The following is a 20,108-nucleotide window of genomic DNA, read 5'->3' as shown; positions in this document are numbered from 1 at the left end:
ATGAACACGGTAGATGGCCTAGGCAGAGACAGGCATCTACAGATCACAAGCAGATCTTTTAAGTTGAATCAGTTCCACGGAAGAATCTCCCACGCTGACATAGTTACCTGGCCTGGGAAACGCAGAGCAGAAATGTTGCACTGCAGCTAAGCTCCTCTCTTGTGGCAAGGGCTCCACTGGTGAGCACAGTGAGAGGGAGAAGTGTTTGCTTGGACACCTAAAGACCACTGAACTATCCAGAAAACCTGGCTCAGGAGAGTTCCTAGTCTAAGAACAGAGCTCTGGATATTTGCTGTTGATATGCTGAGTTCCCACACACCATGCAGTTGCCTTTGGCTGCTGAGGTGGTGAGAGCTAGAAGAATTTGCAACAGATGTGAGAATGCTTGGCCTCTCCCTGTACCATCCTAGGAAAGATGGGGAGAAGGTCCAACAGTTTGAAGCAGATGAGTTTGTCCATTAGTTGCCGAAGTGCCTGCACCTGAACTTGAGCGAGGCTTATTTTCTAGCACAGAGCTCATAGCTGAGAGTTGCTATGAGTGGCACAGTGCTGCCCACATCGAAACATAACCTGGACTATTATCTAGTGTGTTATCAGTTGTTACAAGGCCAATTCAGGGACTGAAAAAGAAGGAAAGCAAGGAAATGTACCTGGCAATGCAGAGAGAGATTGGTATTTCCTGGTGTAAAAGGAGATTTCATTGTCAGGTCCAAAAATATTCAGTATTAGAGAAGATATGTATCAAGATTGGCTCTGACTCTGATCTTTTAGTAAGTCACTTGAATGATATTCTACTTCTTAACATCAGAAGGGAAGGGAGAGACTCCTTCCACTATGAAGTATGGGAACATTTTTTAATATGCTTAGGTATGTTGGTAACAAAAGCTTTTGCAATTTGCTGATGCCCAATTTCCAGTCCTATCTTTCCTCTTGTGAAAATCTGAGAGAATGTAAGTGGTTAGCTCAGCTCTTATTTCTTATCTAGTCCTAGATGCACATTTAAGGTCCCTTTTGTCCAATTCCTTTAGCATTGCTTGATCCCTTCCCCACCTAAGTCCTCTCCATATGGCTGCATTTATGTCAGGAAGTGGGTTTAGCCCAGTAGACGTAGATCTGTAAAAAAGATTAACTGCTGCTGAGTACCAGGTGTCCAGGACATGTATTTAAACCAGGTGTGAGATGTGCACAGGTACCTTGAAACAGCACCATGAAGATGAATCACAGAGACACCACAGTTTTCTAGATTTAACCCACTATACAGACAGGACAGAGGGATTCTAACTCTATAGAAGCTCATTTTTAGGAAAGATTTCCATATTTAGTATGGAAATAGTCAGGTCATACTCATAGTCAGGTCAATTGTACCCTCAGAGTAAGAATCACAGTATAAACTTACCGTACAGTCCTTTTTTTTTTTTTTTTTTGTGCATGTTTGAGAATATTCCATGAAGCCTTTGGAGATGTTCTGCAAAATTCTTATGGTCCTTTCCTCTCCAACATATCAACATGGGAAGAAAACCATCCTGGATTTCAAAATAATATTTGTGTTTCCACAGCCAGTGAAACGGATATTAATTTATTTCTTGTAAGATGAAAGCAAGCTCTTTTATCTCCCAATCAGCATTCTCTGCTTCAGAGGATTCTTGAAGAGCAGAATATTTTACAATTGCACGTTCTTTTGTAGTCATGTAGCCTGATATCCATGCAGTTCCCACACAGGCAACAAGTGGCTAAACTAAGGATTGATGGTTCACTGGCACAACAGTGCATTACTGTTATTTTTTAAATGTATAATATATAATCTTAGTAGTGACAAAAGTGACAAAAACACTCTTTAGTTTGTTCAGAGGACTGATTTGATTTTAAAAGTGTTGATAATTGACTTGCTAGATAACAGGATCCATGTATCATCAATACAAATCCCCTTTCCTCCTCAATAACATTTAAGTAAGTAGACATGTGAGTCTATTCTCCTACACAAAATCTATTCTTCAATACCATGAAAATGTCCACAGATTTATGCCTATACTCTATTGGCATGCTAACTAAATAGGATCTCTGAGGTTTTATTCTGAGTTAGTAAATATTCTAATAGATATTTTAACAATAATATGCACTTAGTTAAACTGGCAGTCCAGGGTTTTTTTACATTTTAGTCATGAAAATTTGTACCTGTCAACATCAGCATTTTCTCAACGAGGTAATATATGGTCCCAAACTCAAGCCCCTTTGAAGTTCCTTTTTACTGGGGAATGACCTTGCCCTTGAGACTAAAATAACACACAGCACTATTTTTCCTAGAAAATAAAATCTGAGTGACTTTGCTTTGTCCTGCACATCAGCCTGGTGGACTGCACATCAAGGACATTGCACACACATTTGTCCATCATTCTCATTTCCCCTCTACAACAGTAAATCATGTTTTTTAGTCTGCACTTCAACTGCCAAAAAACCCCTGAAGTGTATATGAAACCTGTTTTAAATCACTTTATAAAGCTTTGGTTGCATAAATCATATTCTACCTAAAGCTCCATGTGAAAGTAAAGATGTTTGCTGTTCAGGTGAGTACATAGCTTTTCCTCTTATCTGATTTTACCAAGAGTGATTCAGAGTGCTTGAGAGTTCCTCCACAGAGCAAAACAGGAAGCCTCCCTATTTATGAATTTATATCTGGACCTTCCAGGCACCTCCTTGATATTTTTACTACCCTCAGCACTCTCCTTTTGCCTTTGCCTTTTCTTCTTCTTCCTCACAGTATTTCCCTTCCCTTCCTCCTTGACTCATGGACGGCCAGCACATTCCAGTTTTGGTTTGGAGCTGTCAAAGTGCTGAGAGATCATCTCATATGCACATCTTGACTGAGGCATCTGATTCCTGCCTCTTAAAATGGAGGGGGCCCTGAATTATGACTGCTCCCTCCTCGGTGCACACAGATCCTCTTCTCTATTTAGCTTCTGATTTGCACAAAACCTCAGCAGCTTCACACTCTGAAACATTAAGTTTGACTTACAGTAGGTAACTGAAGAGAGAAGTTTTTGATGGGATAGGCAAAGACATATAATCACTATATAAAAATTTATCACTTGCAAAATCAAATTGTATACTAATTAGCATTTTTAGTTTAAACAATATCTCAATATTCAGTGGTTTTGTTAATAAGAATAATTGAAGAAAAGTGTGAATAAGAAATTATTATAGACTTTTCAGTTTGGTATAATTAAATTCTATTCTGACAGTAGTTATTGTTATTTCTGAAGAGATTATAAAGAAATTATTCATAAGACGTGTAAGACGACAGGAGCTTGAATGGAAATTATTTTTCAGTTTGATATATTAAATGGAGCAAAGAGAAGGTTCAGACAGACAATGTATCTACTTCATTGATACTGTCAGTTTATTTTTCTAAAGTTTTCTTCTTCAAGTAGGAAGTAGAAGACATTTTCATTTTGGCTTTATTCCAAATTTTGTACTTGAGAGCAATCAAGTTACCTTTCACAGCTTAGTTAGAAAGGCTTAGAGTAATTAACAGAAATATAATTTAAGAAAACAGTACCTTCTTGAGTGTCACATTTGCACTGAGACAGCATAATTGCTTCATTCTGGGCTGCAGGAAAATTCATATGTTCCCTAGAATCTGAAGTGCTAAGACCTAATGTTCTCTGGAAGGAAAAGGGTAAAAGGCCAAGGAAAAGTTTAAAAAAAATTGGTTCAGGTACCTGATGGAACACCTTTCTTACTTACAGAAAAAACAGCTTCATTTGAAAGAAAATTGCATATTTTACAGACATTAAATGGGTTTGCTGATGTAAAACTCTAGAGCAGGAATGAATGAGGCATCAGTGTTAAAACTCTGGAGTTAGAACTTCAGTAAGAGCAGGCATTCATACCTATAATTACAGCTTTATTACCCATTTTAAACACATTCTAACAAAAACATTTATTTACTACCTCTTAATAAATCTGGAATTCCCGCCAATGTAGTGCAAGGATACTTGCATACTTGCATAGGATACTATGATAATCAGTGCAGCAATAAAATGGTTGGGAGATCTGAAAATGCATTTCCCTTCTCTATTTTGAAGCTCTGTCATTCACTTTTTGTAGATCAAAACATTTTTTCCTCACTAGACATCCTCTTATGTAGTGTTTTATAGCCATGTGAAATGTTTCATAGACAAAATGCTGGCACATTCTGGTTATTAAATAGGGAAAATACATAATAATTATGTTAATTAACATTTTGCATACGATCAGCAATTCCTATAAAAATCAAAAGAGCCAGAACTTTCTTTTTACTATAACCATTCTTCTAGAAGTGATGCTGGGGGCTGACACCAACAGCTGGCTTCAAGCACCAGTAGTTCCTCCTTTTTGAAACTAAAATGTGTCCACCCTCTCTCAACATTGGTGCAGTTAATGAGAAGGCAGCAGTCTTGGACACAAAAGACTGGACCAGTTGCAAGCCTAGGAAAACAGGCAGCTTTCTGTCGTGGAGTCTAACCCGGGGAAAATCATCCCAGAAAGGGACAGAAAGCTCTCACCAACTACATTGTCTGCACAAGACAGCCTGAGAGCTTTTCCTGCTGGAGAGCCTAAGAAAGAGATCAGACAGGGAAGAGTTAAAAGTGATTGCTGGAGGAGGACGGTTTCACAGCTGCACCACATCTTATTTCCAAACAAGAGGCATAGCTTACTTATTTTTTTCGCAACCTTAAGGCCACAAAATTCAATTTTGTCTGCACTGCTGAGAAGATGTGAGCCACTTCAGATTGGAGACTGCAGAATTAACATTGTCAGTAAATGCACAAAGCTGAGGCTATTTTATTTCATTGCTAGGTTTTGATTCACTAAATGCTGCTCTGTTATTACAGAATGTGTTATAAAGTGTACTGCTGGTGCTGAAATGAATCCAGGCTTTATTTGGAAAAAAATAGATTGCTACACTCAAGCCCAAAAGCAGTGAAGGCTCACTAAGATGCCCATTCTAAGGTGCCAATTATGAGTTTTTTTGAGCTCTTTCAGCCAATGCTTTTTTCCTGCCAAGTTTAAAAAACACTGCACAAAGGATAACCCCCAAAATGAAAGTCCATAATTTGCAAATAGCGCCTTAAGTGTATTTTATAATCCCTGCATTTTCCATTTGAAGTGTAGGACGAATTATATTTGCACCACAGCCTTCTCTTTGAGGCTCACTAAACGCCAAATGGATCACTCTCAACTTTCCATTGTGAATGACAACTTTGTTTCTACAGATTATGTATTTTTGGCTTAAGAAGCCCATAAGGAATCATTCTGGGTTGCAGAATATGGTGGTTATTGTTTTCTCCTTTCTAAAAAGTTGCAAGGATTTTAATGGAGAGAATAAAAGGGAACATAAAATTCATCAAAGTATTACAGCTAATCTGCTCCTCATAATATTACTAAAAACTCTCTTGCACAAGCTTGTATTTATAGAACTTCAAGCTCCTTAAAAATCTGCCTACTTTCCTGCTAAGTTTTAAAGTATTATGAAAGCATTAGGACTGGTACCTCATATAAAAAGTCTAAGGAATTATGCATTACCTGAGAGTTTAGCAATAAAGCAGCAGATTGAATTTTCAAACACCCCCTGCTTCCTACTGATGTTATATTGCTGCAGGTTACTGGGTAAATAATGTGGTGAGAAGCACATAAACCCCAAGACACTTGATTATCAGACACTGCCTGAGTTTCAGCTGGAGGCCAAAGTGCTCCTGGCTCCCTAATGCTCCAGCCACGCATTGTCCAACTGCAGGGAGCTGCTGCACCAGCTGAGCATGAGCAGCTTCTGCAACCAAAGCCTGCTTGAGGCTGAACCTGCTCTGTCACTGTGCTCCTTTCTAGACCCTGGCTGCTGCCTTTTGCACGGCTCTGCACAAGGCAGCTCACTTGACACCCAGTCAGGTTTTGCTTAATATTGTTGTGCTTGGCAGAGCAGAGGCACATCCCAGGCGTTTTTTTCATTTATTTGACTGGGCTTTAGCTGATCCCTGTAAATACTAAGACAAACTTCAAAAGCTGGCAATTCTAGTTATGCCTGGCAGGAAGATTTCCTCTGATATCCAGGCACAATTGTAGCAAGCCTCCCAGAATAAAATCTGTAAAAGTCCTTTTTAAGGAACAATGCCACTGTCTCCATACATACCAGTAGGCAAGATCACAGTCTGACTTGATTTTGTTTCATTTATGCCACAGCTTTTACCATCTCAGCATTTTAATTATTAAAACTTCAAGCTTCTGCTTCTACTTCTATAGAAATAGTTGATGGATATGAAAAACCACAGATGAAAAACAATAAATAATGTATATTATTTATACATAGCAGTAGATAGCAGAGAAGTTGTTTTCTTCTTTCAGCACATATACATCTGACAAGCATGAACTTTCTAATAGATTGGATTTCTGAGTGAATTTGTCTGTGATTTCCTGAAAAATGTAGAAAACACGGAAAAAGTATGAAAACAGAACTGCAGATTTACTTTTCTTTTCTAATTGAGTTATTTTCTGTGCTTTGCATATATGGTATAAAATGTATTATTTTCATAGTTTTAAATAAAATTTTAATTGAGATGTAACTTTGATAGTGGTACTGTACTAAATAATCTAAATGTTCACAAAGTATTTTTCTTACACACTGCCTCAAGGGCAAGTTGAAAAATTAGCAAAGAATGAGTTTGTTGCTGAGCTCCTAGATGCATGCTCCCCTGTATCATATAAGAAATCCTGCTTCTCAGGCAGGAATTTTACCACCACTCCCATAAATTTCCTTCTCCCAGGATTCCATCCCTTTTTCTTGGTATGGTTGGGGTTTGCAGAGGCAGATGGTTCTCAGCCACATCAAAAGCACATCCTCCTTCAGAGCTGGGTCCTTTACCAGGCTATTTCCTTTGTCTGAGAGGCTCTAAGCAGCTTAGGTGGCCATTGTTATGTGCTACATTCATAGGACCCCTCCTCTGACATCAATGCAACGTCAATACAAGATTGTGTGTCTCAAATATTATATTGTAGGAACAAAAAAAGTAATTTTAATTTTATCTCGTTAAAAAAGAAAAAAAAGAAGAAGGAAAAAAAAGTACTGTTCATCTTGTAGTGCCATGCTTCATGTTTAAGTCAATTAAATTCTACATTTTAAATGGGAAAGAATTGGCCAAACAATTTCTGGTCTGCTGAACAAATATCCCATGGAGTACAGGGCCAGCATGTACACAGGGCTTTGGTAATAACCAGAATGTACATTTGGAAGTAACGCCCTGGAATTAGAAATCAAATAAAGGGGTGAATTAAAACTAACATCAGTAAGTGAAGACAAGCAAGTGACAGCAGGCAAAACACATACAAGGCAAAATGGAAACTGACGGGTGCTACACAAGAGGCATGGAATTGAGAGGAATGTTGAATTTGTCTTTACAAATGAGCTGTGGATCTGCTTGTAGATAAGGCTAGCACTGAGAGATAAAAGAAACACTGGGATGGATTTCACTGATTGATGAACGGAAAAAGATGTTTGTCTTTACAAACAAACTGTAGGGCTGCTGATAAATGAAATTGGATATCGAAAGATGAAAGAAGCAAGGGGGGGAAAACTATGAATTCTATAAGTATTAAAAATTAAAAGGGAGGGTTATACATTACAGGGGAATTTCAGGTATCAGGCGTTCCGGGAAGTCTGTGCCTCTCAAGTACCTCAGCCAATGGGGAAAGAGAGAAGGAAATGCGGCCGGGAAAATAGGATAAAAAGGAGGCTGTGTCCTCCAAAAATTTGAGAGATCCCAGGGGAATGTCTCATGGCCTCTCCCTTTATTCGAATAAATCAAAAAGGACTCCTCTGTCTCCTTTTTGGACATAAACCTCTGGTGTTTGTGGATTAATTTTCCTGACAGAATGTACAACCTGGGATCCAGAGTCTTACACAGAAGCCTAGTATGTGGACATAGCCAGGGCCAGGGAAACAGGAGACTGGCACCAAGGTGAGGCCACTGCCCTGTGGCACTGCTAGCCCTGGAGCAGCGCACTTGCCCAGGGCACAGACCGCGGGTCCCCTCCCTGCGGGCTGCTCACCCCTAGGGCTGCAGAGCAGCGAGCTGTGTGACCGGGTCTACAGCAAGCTTTACAGATAGCTCTAATGTCTTCAACCAGCGTGCGAGGCAGGGGTCAGCGCCACGGGCTGGCCCTGGGAATTCGGAGATGTCCTGAGCGACACTGATCCCTGAGCCACCCCACCTCTGCTGTCACTGCTGCTCCAGCCAGCTCAGCTCTGCCCGCACGCATGGCAGTCCCAGCTGCAGCCTGGGCACACGCACATCCACAGGTGTATCAGCCTGTTCGCTAAAAAAAAAATGAGATAAACTGTATAGATCCAGAACATCGCTGTACTCTTTGTGCTCGGGACCCATGCATATTTAGGGCCCTGTAACAGTTTCAGGGTGAATAAAGCCTATGATGTGTTTTCCTGCTCCGGTTTTTAACAGTTAGTAATACATAATGCATGTCCGAAATAGAAAATATTGAATTATTAGGTATGGCATTTCAAGTTCCCGTAGGTTATGTAAAAATTAAATCAAAGTATGCTGTGCTTTTCCCACAGCCAGAAGAAAGTCTCAAGGCAAAATCACCACCTCTAATCTACTTTTCTATTTCTAGTATGTATTTTACAAATAACTTTTGCCTTATCAATTATTATACAGATACTAAGGGCAGCCTGTGATACATTATTGAAAAGAAAGAAGACTGCTCGTTTGTAGACTTCTGTGTAGAAAGTGAACTGCTTAATTGGATGTTTCTCACAGCCTGCCACAACTCAATTTAATGAATATTTAATGGCAGTATAATGTAGCTATTTTTAACAAGTAGCTGACAACTGCAAAAAAAAAGCATCATAAATGGCGACATTGGATTCAATGCAGTGCACTGAAAAAAAGTCACATAGACAGAAACACGAGCAAGCACATAAAAAAAAATTCACCAAAATTATTATTAAAAAAAATAATAATTAAAAATTAAGACAAGGATGAGGAAAATTAGAGGCACAGAAATACTCTACAATAGCGCATCTCACCTCCAGAATTTCTGCTCTAGGCACCTCCAGCTTTGCCTCCAAGCAGAGAGAGCAAGAGCTCCACGGAGGCCCTGGCTGATGTCGAAGCCCTGATGAGCCCTCCTGACCCAAGCAGGTAAAAGGTGCTCGCATTGGCTCCCACAAGAAAGGACTTAGCTCGTGCCTCCTGGCTTTGCCTGTCTAATCCAAACGAGTGTGTCAGGGCTTGCAGGCTATCCCCAGGCAGAGGAACTCAGCAGGAAATGACCGAGAAGATGCCTGGGCCAGAGACAAGAATACCAGCCTGAGAGGAAGAGGAAGAAGAAGGATGCCAGGAGACACCAACAGTGCAGCACGCTGTGGCAGGCCAGGAAGCCCAGGTACAGAGGTGCCAGGTGTCTGGTTTGGGGATGTGCTTTTTTCTTTTCAGAACAATATCCTCTTATGAAATATTCTTAAAGTACTTGGATGATACTGCACTACAGCTTCAGAAACCAAAAGAATCTGTCAGTTCGTATTTCATAAGGAAACGTATTGTGGATAATTATAATGGTAAATAATGTTAAAGCAACTCTGTTAGAGTGTCAAGACACTGTCAATGTATGAATGTTACCCTTTAAAAATTAGAAATAAACAAAAATAGGTAGTAACAAAAATAATTATTATATAAGCTTGTGACTCTTCAAAGATTTTAAGCTACTTAGGATTATGGATGCTTGCTCTATCACACGCCAAATAAATACTATGCCAACATTACCACAGACTCCCAGAGCTGTCCTCTTTCAGACAGAGACTGTGCCCTATTTGGCCACAAGTGTTTTTAATAACACAGGCAATTTTTTTTACAGCAGTCAGTGGACAGGGCTGTACTAAATGCTGTTTGGGTTTGCTTTCAGAACTCTGCCTGGTATAACAGGATTCCTTAGAGAGTACAAGAATCCTGTTTTGCTCGACCTCAGTTTCTCTGCTGGATGATTAAAACAGAATTTATAGAGACAGCCTAATCCAGTGCCTATTGCAGTTGGTAAAAGCACTAAAAATCTAAATATTTAAATATCATTAAGTTGTGCGGGAGGAGGTTGGGAGGGGAAGGAGAAAAAAAGGAGGAAGGGAGGAAGGAAGGAACTGCAGGATGATATTTCCAAGCATTCTGGATTTCACCATGAGGGCTGGAACTATAAGAATGAATTCTCATGAGGAGGAGCAGCTATGACTTCATTGCATTCAGTGGGAATGTAATAAGGAGACACTTGGCTGCTAATGGTTATGCTTGTTCTTTAGAAAAAATGTCTTGATCACTGAAGAAAATAATGAATAGAATTGACTAAAATAAAAAAAATTAGGCAGAAAAACATGAGAGAACCTGAGGCGATCAAAGAAAAGAGAAGTAATTAATTGCCTCTATTTCTCCAGAAACATAAAAGAGGAAAATAGTAAAAGAACATTACAAGAAAGCATAAAAGCAAAAATGTTAAATTTTTTGAGTAGATAACTTAAGAAACAAAAAAATAGATGGATATCCACTAGAATGTGACTAGAAACACACAAAGGAATAAGGAAGGTAGCAAACATCACAGTAAAAAATTTAAGTTGTAGGGGAGATGAAAACTACTTAATCATATATTGCAATGTAAGGTTCTTCAGTCAAATAATCACCATCTGAACCTTTTGCAGGTCAGATTTTAATTCCCCCAGTCTGCAAAGAGTGAAAACCTTGCATAGCTTTATATTCATCCATAGGGAAACCCTCTGGCCTCAGAAAGACTACAGCCCCGCGTGAACATATGAACCAAAAGACAATAGAGGAAGCAGGGAATAAGTTTGTTCTATACTATCTTTGGAGGAAGAACATTTGCAAGAGTTCAAGTGGCTAAGTAGATGCAGGGAGTGATGGCAAGGTGCATTTAGAGCATTGCAAATAGTGTGAGAAGACTGAGGAATTGTCAGATAGAGTGTTAGTGAAGAAAGGAATTTCTTTCTGAAGAAAATCCACATTAACTAGCAAATACCTTCCCATGATAACTGTGTAATCATTTGACTTGGTGAGATTAAAACCAGCTACTGAAGGAATTTATTTGCCTTAATCACTAGATTTCAGTTTCTTATTGTGATAATAGAATTTTAAACCTGTTTAATACATAAAGCAAATAATGCTTCATCCTAAACTGATTAGAAAAAACTGATTATTAATGGGAGGAAAAGCAGAAGCAATGGTGCTTAAATTGCTTCCCAAGGATCAGAGGCATAACATGAAGCTAAGGTTTCAGGTGGGCTTAACATGATGCCAGAGGTGGAAGTAGGCATATGAATGAGCTTGCAGCCATCAAATGGTTGGTGACCAGGAATGCTGCCAGACTGGAGGCAAGGTGGACAGGGCATGCAGGGTGGTAAAGTGGTCAGAAGTTAAGCACAGTGAGAGAGCAAGTTGGTGTGGGGAGCATTTAATAACTGGAGAAAAGTCTGGAAAGGCTTAGAGAGCAGAGAGATCTACAGGGCATCCACTGTGCCCATGAATACTCTGCTTTCTATGGGTATTGCCATTGCAAAGCACCAGGTGTGACCTCTTCCATGGCATGCCTGTAGGAGCAGGAACTGCTTCAGGGACCCACAGAATGATACAAAGCCTGAGGAGAAGGACGGGCAGTAGTTTGGAAGGAGTTCTGCTGAATTCCTCCACCCATCTGCATAGGAAGCCATTCTTAGAGAGGGATGAAATAGGCTCATCATTCCATAGAGACCTGCTTTCAACTCTCATTATTCAGGACTGGTTTGCTGTGGATTATGGAAATGTGTAAAGTGCTTAGGGTAAAAATGGATCTAAAATCAAAGATTCATACATCATCTCCTTCATGTTATGACAAGAGGCAATGACAAAGGCACATTAAGCATCTAGTTTCACCTCGCCTTCTGTGTCCCCATTGGGTCCACAAAAAGCAAGTACATATCTGCCATTCTGGCAAGGTAACCACTATGGCAAAGGACTGGTGTTTAGAAATTTCCAGTGGTCCCCCTATCATTCTCTCTGAGTCTGCTGTCTGCTCATTTTTTTCCATTTCAGTGTGTTGGTTTTCTGGTTTTTGTTTGGTTTTTCTTTCTTAGCTGCAAGTTTGGCTGTGACTAATTCAGTAAGAAATAAAGCCAACAAAAATGAATAATTTGCTCTCTTCTATTGATTTGGACAAACAATACCAGTCTGCAAATGCTTCCATCATCACATTCAGAATTGTAATTTCTCTTTTTCATTTTCAGTGACATTTTGTGTCAAACCTATCACAATTCCCCATGGTGTTTTGAAGACAAAACTGCAGTAACAACCTTGGAAGAGCATGACATCCATATAATATTGTTAACTATCTATGACGTTACCAGCTGCATTTGCCCATTGTTGCTGATACTTAACCTTTACTCTCCTTCTAAAACTTGAAAGTGCTTTTCAAATATATGTTACAGCATGATCAAACAAATTTAGGTAAGGCTGACACTGACAGTTTCTTTGTTTGGCATTGATTTTTCCCAAACAGAAATGCTATTAAAGTTAAGCAAAAGGCATTTTTCACAAGTACAGTTTTAGCACTCCTGTTGATTGAATTGAAATGTCTATACTAATCAGTACAGACCTTGTTGTAAATAAACCTGAAATATTGTTCAGCTTTAGAAATTTTCTTGCCACAGAAACACTACAAGGTGGAGAAAATAGCACTGTGCATATCTCTGGCATGCAAGTTATCCAGATTTCTCCTCTTTTTGCTGTCAACATGTGGAAACCAGCCTTGGTATAAATTAACCAGGTTGTGCATTCAGTGTTTGTTTCCATCCACTGGGAGAACATGCTGTGGTGGGAGTTATAAAATACCTCATGTTGGAAGAGACCCATAAGGATCACTGAGTCCAGCTCCCACCTAAAATTAACCATCTGACTAAGAGCATCATCCAGATCCTCCCTGAACTCTGCCATATTAATGCCCTGACCACTGCTCTGGGGAGCCTGTTCCAGTGCCTGACATGATCCAATTACTGAGAGAGGCCTCTGCCTGAATTAGGGTGCAAATCCAACCATATGCCAAAGTCAATACTATGGATTTAATTGAACAATAAAATGTGAGGTGGAGAGAGAGAAAGAAATGGAAAAGAGAGAAGGGAGACAGACATGCAGATCAAGCAGAAACAGTCACCACTGAAGGATCCAGGGGCATCCTGTTGGTCCTTAATCACACTGGGCCTCTCAGTGGTAGGAGTCCTGAGGTTGTTCAAAACTTTTCACTACTTATATAAGTTAGCAAACAATGAAATTAATTAATTAATTAATTAATTAGTGCTCACTGGTGTTATGCCCCAGTCTGCTTGGCGGGTTTAGGGGAGCATTGTTTGGTTTGCTCTGGGCAGTGCGCAGGAGAAACAACAAAATTCTCTGGAGGCTCAATAACAAACTTTTACTTGCAAACTTTAGACTATTATGGTAAAATAAGGTCCTTGGCAAATTTTAAGAAGCAGCCATTTTGGTTAGAAATGCTACAATACCAAAGTATCAAAATAACACTTAAGAAGATGTACAAGGTAAAGGAAATAAAGAGAAAGAAAGGATAAGTGTAGACAGGTACGTGGTCACCACCTGTGGATTCTGTGGCAAGATTTGATTCTTGTAATTTTTATGTTCATCGGTCATTGTGTTCATCACAGTCTTGTGATCCATTTGGGGTGGGGGAAGCCCCTGAAACACAAAATCTGGTGGGTTGATATAGGCTCAGGCTCGGTGAGAATGCCCAGGTACCCCTGGGGTGGCAAGCTTTACAATGGATGATGTAATGCTGTGGATCAAGGGATACTTTGGGAATCTTCGATGGTTTATGGCAATTTGAGACTCTACAGCTGTCTCTTAACATCATGTAGTATCAGTTGTGTCAATTATGGCCCATCAACAGAGATTAACACCATCAGACCTACCGTGAATGTCCTGGTGCTTTGAGTCTTCACAGCTGAGCCGCTTGTGTTTGGACACTAGCGTGAGGAAAGGCACTATTCCACCTCACAGGATTTGCCTCTTATCAGCCTCTTCCCTCATCTTGTTCAACACTCAGCTGTTGCCTCGGGTGATGGGTGTGCACCTCCTCTGCACCTGGGCAGTCACTGCAAAAGGCAGATTCTTTGAGTCATTATCCATTAACGTTCCAGTCTCTCACAACTAGTTACACAGTTCTCTTATTCTATTGGTTAATGATTCCCTTTCTTTTCATACTAATTAGTCCCATGCTCAGTCCTTCTCTTCTTTTGAGTGTCTGGGTTCTGACTTGTAGTCACGATCTCCCCCTGCCAGAATTACCTTTTACCTATTCAGAGCTGATTTCAGCACTGTTACTGAGTTGGCTTTCCTTGTGGCTGCATTCTTCGTGTCCATTATTAGTGACACATTCTTCTCCCCCAGATTTGTTTACCTCTCCCAAGGCCTGAGATAACACTGAGACAACAGTAACACCTTTATCTTATGTCAACTTCCCTCCAGAGTAGCCTTACTTAAAGTTTTTTTACCTTATTTGCAGGTATCCATGTAGGCATATTTGGCCATGGGGTCTTCAGTGGTCACAGGTGCAATCTGCTCTGTAACTTGAGGGGATCTTTGACCCTATGAGCTGTTGCTCCTTTACACAGTTTGCCACAGTGGGAATTTGTGTCTGCATCCATTATCCAGGATGCGCTGGCCAGATCTCAGTTACGCCAGGCTTGGAGTTAGACCCGTCCTGTTGCTCCCATCTGTGCTTCTCTCACAGTAAAGCCCTTCTGTAGTAGCAGTGTTTGACACAGGCGATTGTGCTCTTTAAGTCCTTACAGTGTCCCTCTACACACAGTGAAGGACCTTTTCTAATGTCAGCCTGAACCTCCCCAGCCGCTGGCCCCCATGAGGAAATGTGAGATGTTACACAGTGATTCGTGTCATCATGAAAAATACACCTTGGGATCAATATAAACAAAAATACTGGACCCAAAGTAAAGCATGGACATGAGACAAAGGAAAATATAATGATTTCATTATATTTGTTTAAATCACTTTGCTGTAAATTACTGGTTTTTGCTGTTATGTATTTTTTCCTTCTTTTTGTCACTATAATTACGAATTGCATCCACTTTTTATGTATACGGAAAATGGGCTTGTGTGGACATGAACAGACTTGTCACTGCTGTTACCTGCTTGCCAGGAGTGTTACCTGACAACGTGCTCGAGCCTTGTCCAGACCTGGTGGGCACCTACTGCTGCTTCAATGGTAGCCAACGAGTTTGGGCTTGCCCGGGCTGTACCCCAGCACAGTGAGCACGACACGGCCCCGCCAGAAGCTGCCGATAGAAGGGGCAGTGACCAGGGGCAGGACGGACGTGTTGGTGGAGCGCAGACTCCCCGCGGCCCCAGCGCTGCTTGCCCCTTCCTTATCAACCAATTAATAAATTGCCTTATTGATCGGCCTACCCCATTGTGGTGAGTAAATTTATAACAGGAAGCAATGGGGCCAGCCCTTACGTGCTCTTCTCCAGGCTGAACAAGCAAATTTCCCTCAGCCCTTCCTTGTAAATCTGGCCCTCAAGATTTCTCAGCCTCACAGTGGCCCTCCTCTGGACACACTCACACAGTTTGATGCCTTTCTTGTATGTATCCTACTTTCAGTGTTTCTCTAAATAGGATAAGGCTGCCTGGATAAAGAGACCAGAGCAGAAGGGTTGCACAGGTGGAACAGGGATGTGTTAGAAATTCCAGATGGAGAACTTGGAATTTTGTATGAAATGGCTGTGAGCCATCAGCAGCCCTTTTACACGAACCAAAGAATCCAATTCTGCTAACACATGGGTATGACCCAGATTGCCTTAAATTGCTCGAGGCTTTTTTTAGCTCAGATGTTGGCTGTGCTGTGAGAAGGCACAATGGCAAGTAGGACCAGGGATTTCCCTGTCCATGACAAGGGTAAGCAGTGGCTACAGGAGTGGGGTGGAGGGTGGGGAAAGTGGTGATATGGGACAGGTGTAAGTGGTCTTTTGTCTAGGAACAATGCAGACTCTGCACCAGGGACATGCAGCATGCAGGAACGGGTACAGATTTTGGCTGCCAAAAAATTAGAAAATTATCCCAGCTTAAGATAACTGCCTGAGAAGTGTTTACTTTAAGGAGCAGCCAGCATCCCACTCTGTAGCAGCTGCCTGGCATGGAATGCTGATGAGAAGAACCAGACAAAATTTGAGGTAATGATCACCAAAACTCATAGGACGTGGAGTGCTCCTGGGCATCGGTGGCTGGGCAAGATCAGAGTCTGATTTGATAGCTCTGATCTGTAAAGGAAACACATATGTTGTTAAGTTGCTTGAATTATACATTTTTAAGAAAGCAAAAGCACATGACAAATAGAAACAATTACTGCAAAAAAGTTGTGCATAGTTGGAGCCTGTCTTTTAACCTTGCTGGAAATCTTTCACTGTCTCACTGTGAGACTTTGAGAAGATTTAACCTCTCTACAAGTTTTCAAGTTCCTAACTTGGAGGTGGTTACACTCAGTGTAGAACTGCAAGGGTAGCTATAGTAAACCACTGTAAAACACTAAACACTGTATGGAAGAGAAAAAATAGACAGAAAAATCTGAATAAAATACTTCAATAAATAACATAGAAAAGAGTATTTACTAAGGTACTTAATTCACCTTGTCACTCTATTGGCATGCTTTTCATCCATCTGTCATTTGTTTTCATAGACTGTGAGCTCCTTGGAAGAGGATCTGTGTCTGTCCTCAGCACTGCCAAAAATCATGTCACAAAGTTGAAATTATATTGTGAAATAACCGTCACAACTGTTGGAAGTGTCCCACCTTCCATATCTGAGCATGTTTGTGAGGTTCTGATGTGCTCCTTCCCCCAGAACATCCATGAAGTGAGGAAGCACTCCTCTGTTCATCCCATATAAGGACACATAATGATGAAAACCTGGAAACTGTGTCAGAGCAAGGAAACCTCAGCAATCCCAAAACCCAGGAATAGAACCCAGGTGGGGTGGAACGCTTCAGCCACCTTTGCTTAGACAAACCACCCAGAGGAGGCCAGCAGATGTGACATGAGACCTGAAACAGGACTGTGTCTTTCCGAATTGATGGGCCCAACGGGTACCCTGGGACACCCCACACGTCAGGGTTTAACACTACATCCCTATGTTTAGTACTCCATGTTCATGTTTGAGAATTGCACTCACAGCCCCACTTAAAGCAGTGACAGAAAACATGACCTTTTGAAAAATTAATGGCACCAGGGAGAGTGGCAGCAATCATCATTATTTTTATCTGCTCAGATGCTGGTGTCAGGCCAAAAAGCCTATAAAGCATGAGGCCTGACTTCATTTTTGAAAGGAGAAGAAATCCCAAGAAACTGCAAATGACATCAGGCATTTCAGATTGAAACTAGACAGATTCATTACCTTATCACAAGTGATATTCAGCCCACAGATTTCTGTCTTTTGCTCTGCCATCAGCCACAGCCTCCTTTCAGTCACATGATTTTCTTGCATTACTTGTTATTATCACTATTATTTACTATTCATGGGGAGTTGATGGCATACTCAAAAATGGACTGATGTACAGGAGAGTATGTGCACTCTTTTTTACTAGATGGGGAGTCTATCAAGCAGACTCCTGACAGTTTCTTCTACCTATATCTCAGCATCTAAACTGACATCAGTCTTGAAACTTAAAACACCCCATGGCATTTCTGCATTGGGGACACACACAGCTTGCTTTTCTTCTGCATTTCTCCTCAGCCTCAGCAAGGAAGATGGGTTAGTCTTACTCCTGGCGTGATTTTAACAATGATAAGAGTTAGTACACCAGGTAAGACTTAATATACCAGCAGGACACCTAAAATGACAGAAGTAGAGCTTCCAAAACAAACTAAAATGGCCAGACCTTAAGCCCGTTCCCAGCAGCTCCCTGGATGGGTGCTCTGGGAGCTGATCGATACCTGGATTAGCTGTCCATGTTTCAACTCAGCACCAATGAAACAGGGTGAGGCTGAAGTAGCTGCCAAGAGATTTGAGACGGGATCAGGGGCCAGTCCAAAGGCCAGAAGCTGAGTTCCCCACTTGGCAAGTGCAGGGTTAACACCCAGGTGTGTGACCCTACAGAGAATTTCATACCTGTGTCACATGATGGTGCTGCTGCTCGGCCAATGCACAACTTAAGTCTGTGTTGGCAGCAACACAAAGACAATTTGCAGGCTCTTCTTCAGTGCCCAGATCACTCTTGATGGGCATTGCTGAACAAACAACAGCCAGCCAAAGCACAGACATGCTGGGTGCCAGTTGTCAGTGAGAGGGAGAGATCCAAGAGCCTGTGGCACCTTCCAGCTTCCTGGGTAATTCAGGGAGCTGAAAAGACGTACAGCAGGAAAATGCCACAGATTCAAGTCCAGATTGCCAGCAGATGTTAAAACCCTAGGCTCCCTTTTTCTGGCCCTCTTGGGGTGACTTTTGCTTGAAGGTTTATTTATGTGCCTAACAAAACTGGGAGGCAAAATAAAGATTTTCTTCTGAGAGCACTCAACGGATAAGCAGCTGAAGGGAAAGAGCTATTTGGACATCCACCACTGGGATGTGACAAAGCATGTTATGGATATCAGGCCTGAGAGACCAGGAAAAAGCTGGTGAGTTTGCTGTTCTCCTTGGCTGTGGGTTCTCTCAAACATCTGTGTTCTCATCTTGAATCACTATGGGAAGCAAAAAATTAGCATGGGGTGAAGACCCCAAGTCACATAAGCACTACTACTGTGTGTCCCATCTAAGCCAATGTCAAATTGACATTCGAACCTGGCCCTCACTTGGAGAAGATTAATTTATTGCCAGTTTAAAATAGAGTAGGATACTGGAAATACCAACTTTCTCTTACCCTTTCCTGCTACCAAAATCATGGATGGGCTCAGCTTTGGCCATGGCAGGTCGGGCTGGGAACCAGCTGGAGTTGGCTGTGCCTGAGAGAGGGGCAGCTCTTCCCACAGAAGCTGCTCCTACAGTCACACAAGCCCAGTATATAAACCCCATTCAATCGTCTTTCCAGCTGTGCTGCTGGAAGCCCCAGGCTGCTGCACAGCACAGCTGCCCTATTCCATTATATGGGCAAGAGGGCAGCTACCCACTGTGCAGATCTCAAAGATGTGGTGTAAATCAAATCTGAGATACCAGCTCTGCAGTCTACTCCTTTGCTAACTGGTTAACAAAGCAGTAGCTATGACCATCGTTTTCCAAGAGAAATGTAGATTTTAATTTTAATACCGTTTCCTCACCCTGAACAATTCTCCCTCTCACACACATACTTAGTCAATTAATATCATTTTAGAAAAGCAGCAGATCTGGCTATTCCAACAGTAATGTCATTTTCCAGAGTGGAAAAAGATTTTTATTTCTTTGGAACAACATTCTTTCTCTTATTTTTCCTGAGGAGCAGTGGTTTTATGGTTTCTCTTACTGACAACCTTTGTTCTCTCCTGGAAACTGGTCAGGCTTCCAAGATCAAGCACAGAAACTGCATGCTTGGCTCTATATTAAGTCACATGGGAATTAAATTTAAGGGATCATTAGCACAGAAATTTGTTTCCTACTGTAATTGCTGCTCAGAGCACTTAGGCTGTTGCCAATTAGTTTTCACTGCAAAAGTAAACCTCTGAATTGTTTTCTTTCTGTTTTCTTTCAAAGAAAAGAAAGCAGCCCAGACTTCTGCTGTATCATGTAAAAATAGGTTCTGTGCTATGGGACCACAGTCAAACACCAGGGAATGGTCTGAGAACACTGTGTAGAAGGCACAGACCTCACTCCTGAAAATCTATTTAATATTAATATTTAATTGCTACCAGTACTGTTCAGTATCTTTATCAATAATATGGACATTGTGGGATTGAGTGCACCCTCAGCATATCTGCAGATGACACCAAACTGAGTAGTGCTGTTGACACAGCTGAAGGACTGAGTATTATAAGACTAGTAAAACATTAGAAAAGGTTGCCCAGAGAGGCCTGGCAGCATTCTGGAAACATTCATGGCCAGTTTGTACAG

Source organism: Sturnus vulgaris, chromosome Z (genome assembly GCF_052056855.1).
Source record: "Sturnus vulgaris isolate bStuVul1 chromosome Z, bStuVul1.hap1, whole genome shotgun sequence".
NCBI lineage: Eukaryota > Metazoa > Chordata > Aves > Passeriformes > Sturnidae > Sturnus > Sturnus vulgaris.
Note: the sequence above shows the minus strand (reverse complement) of the source record.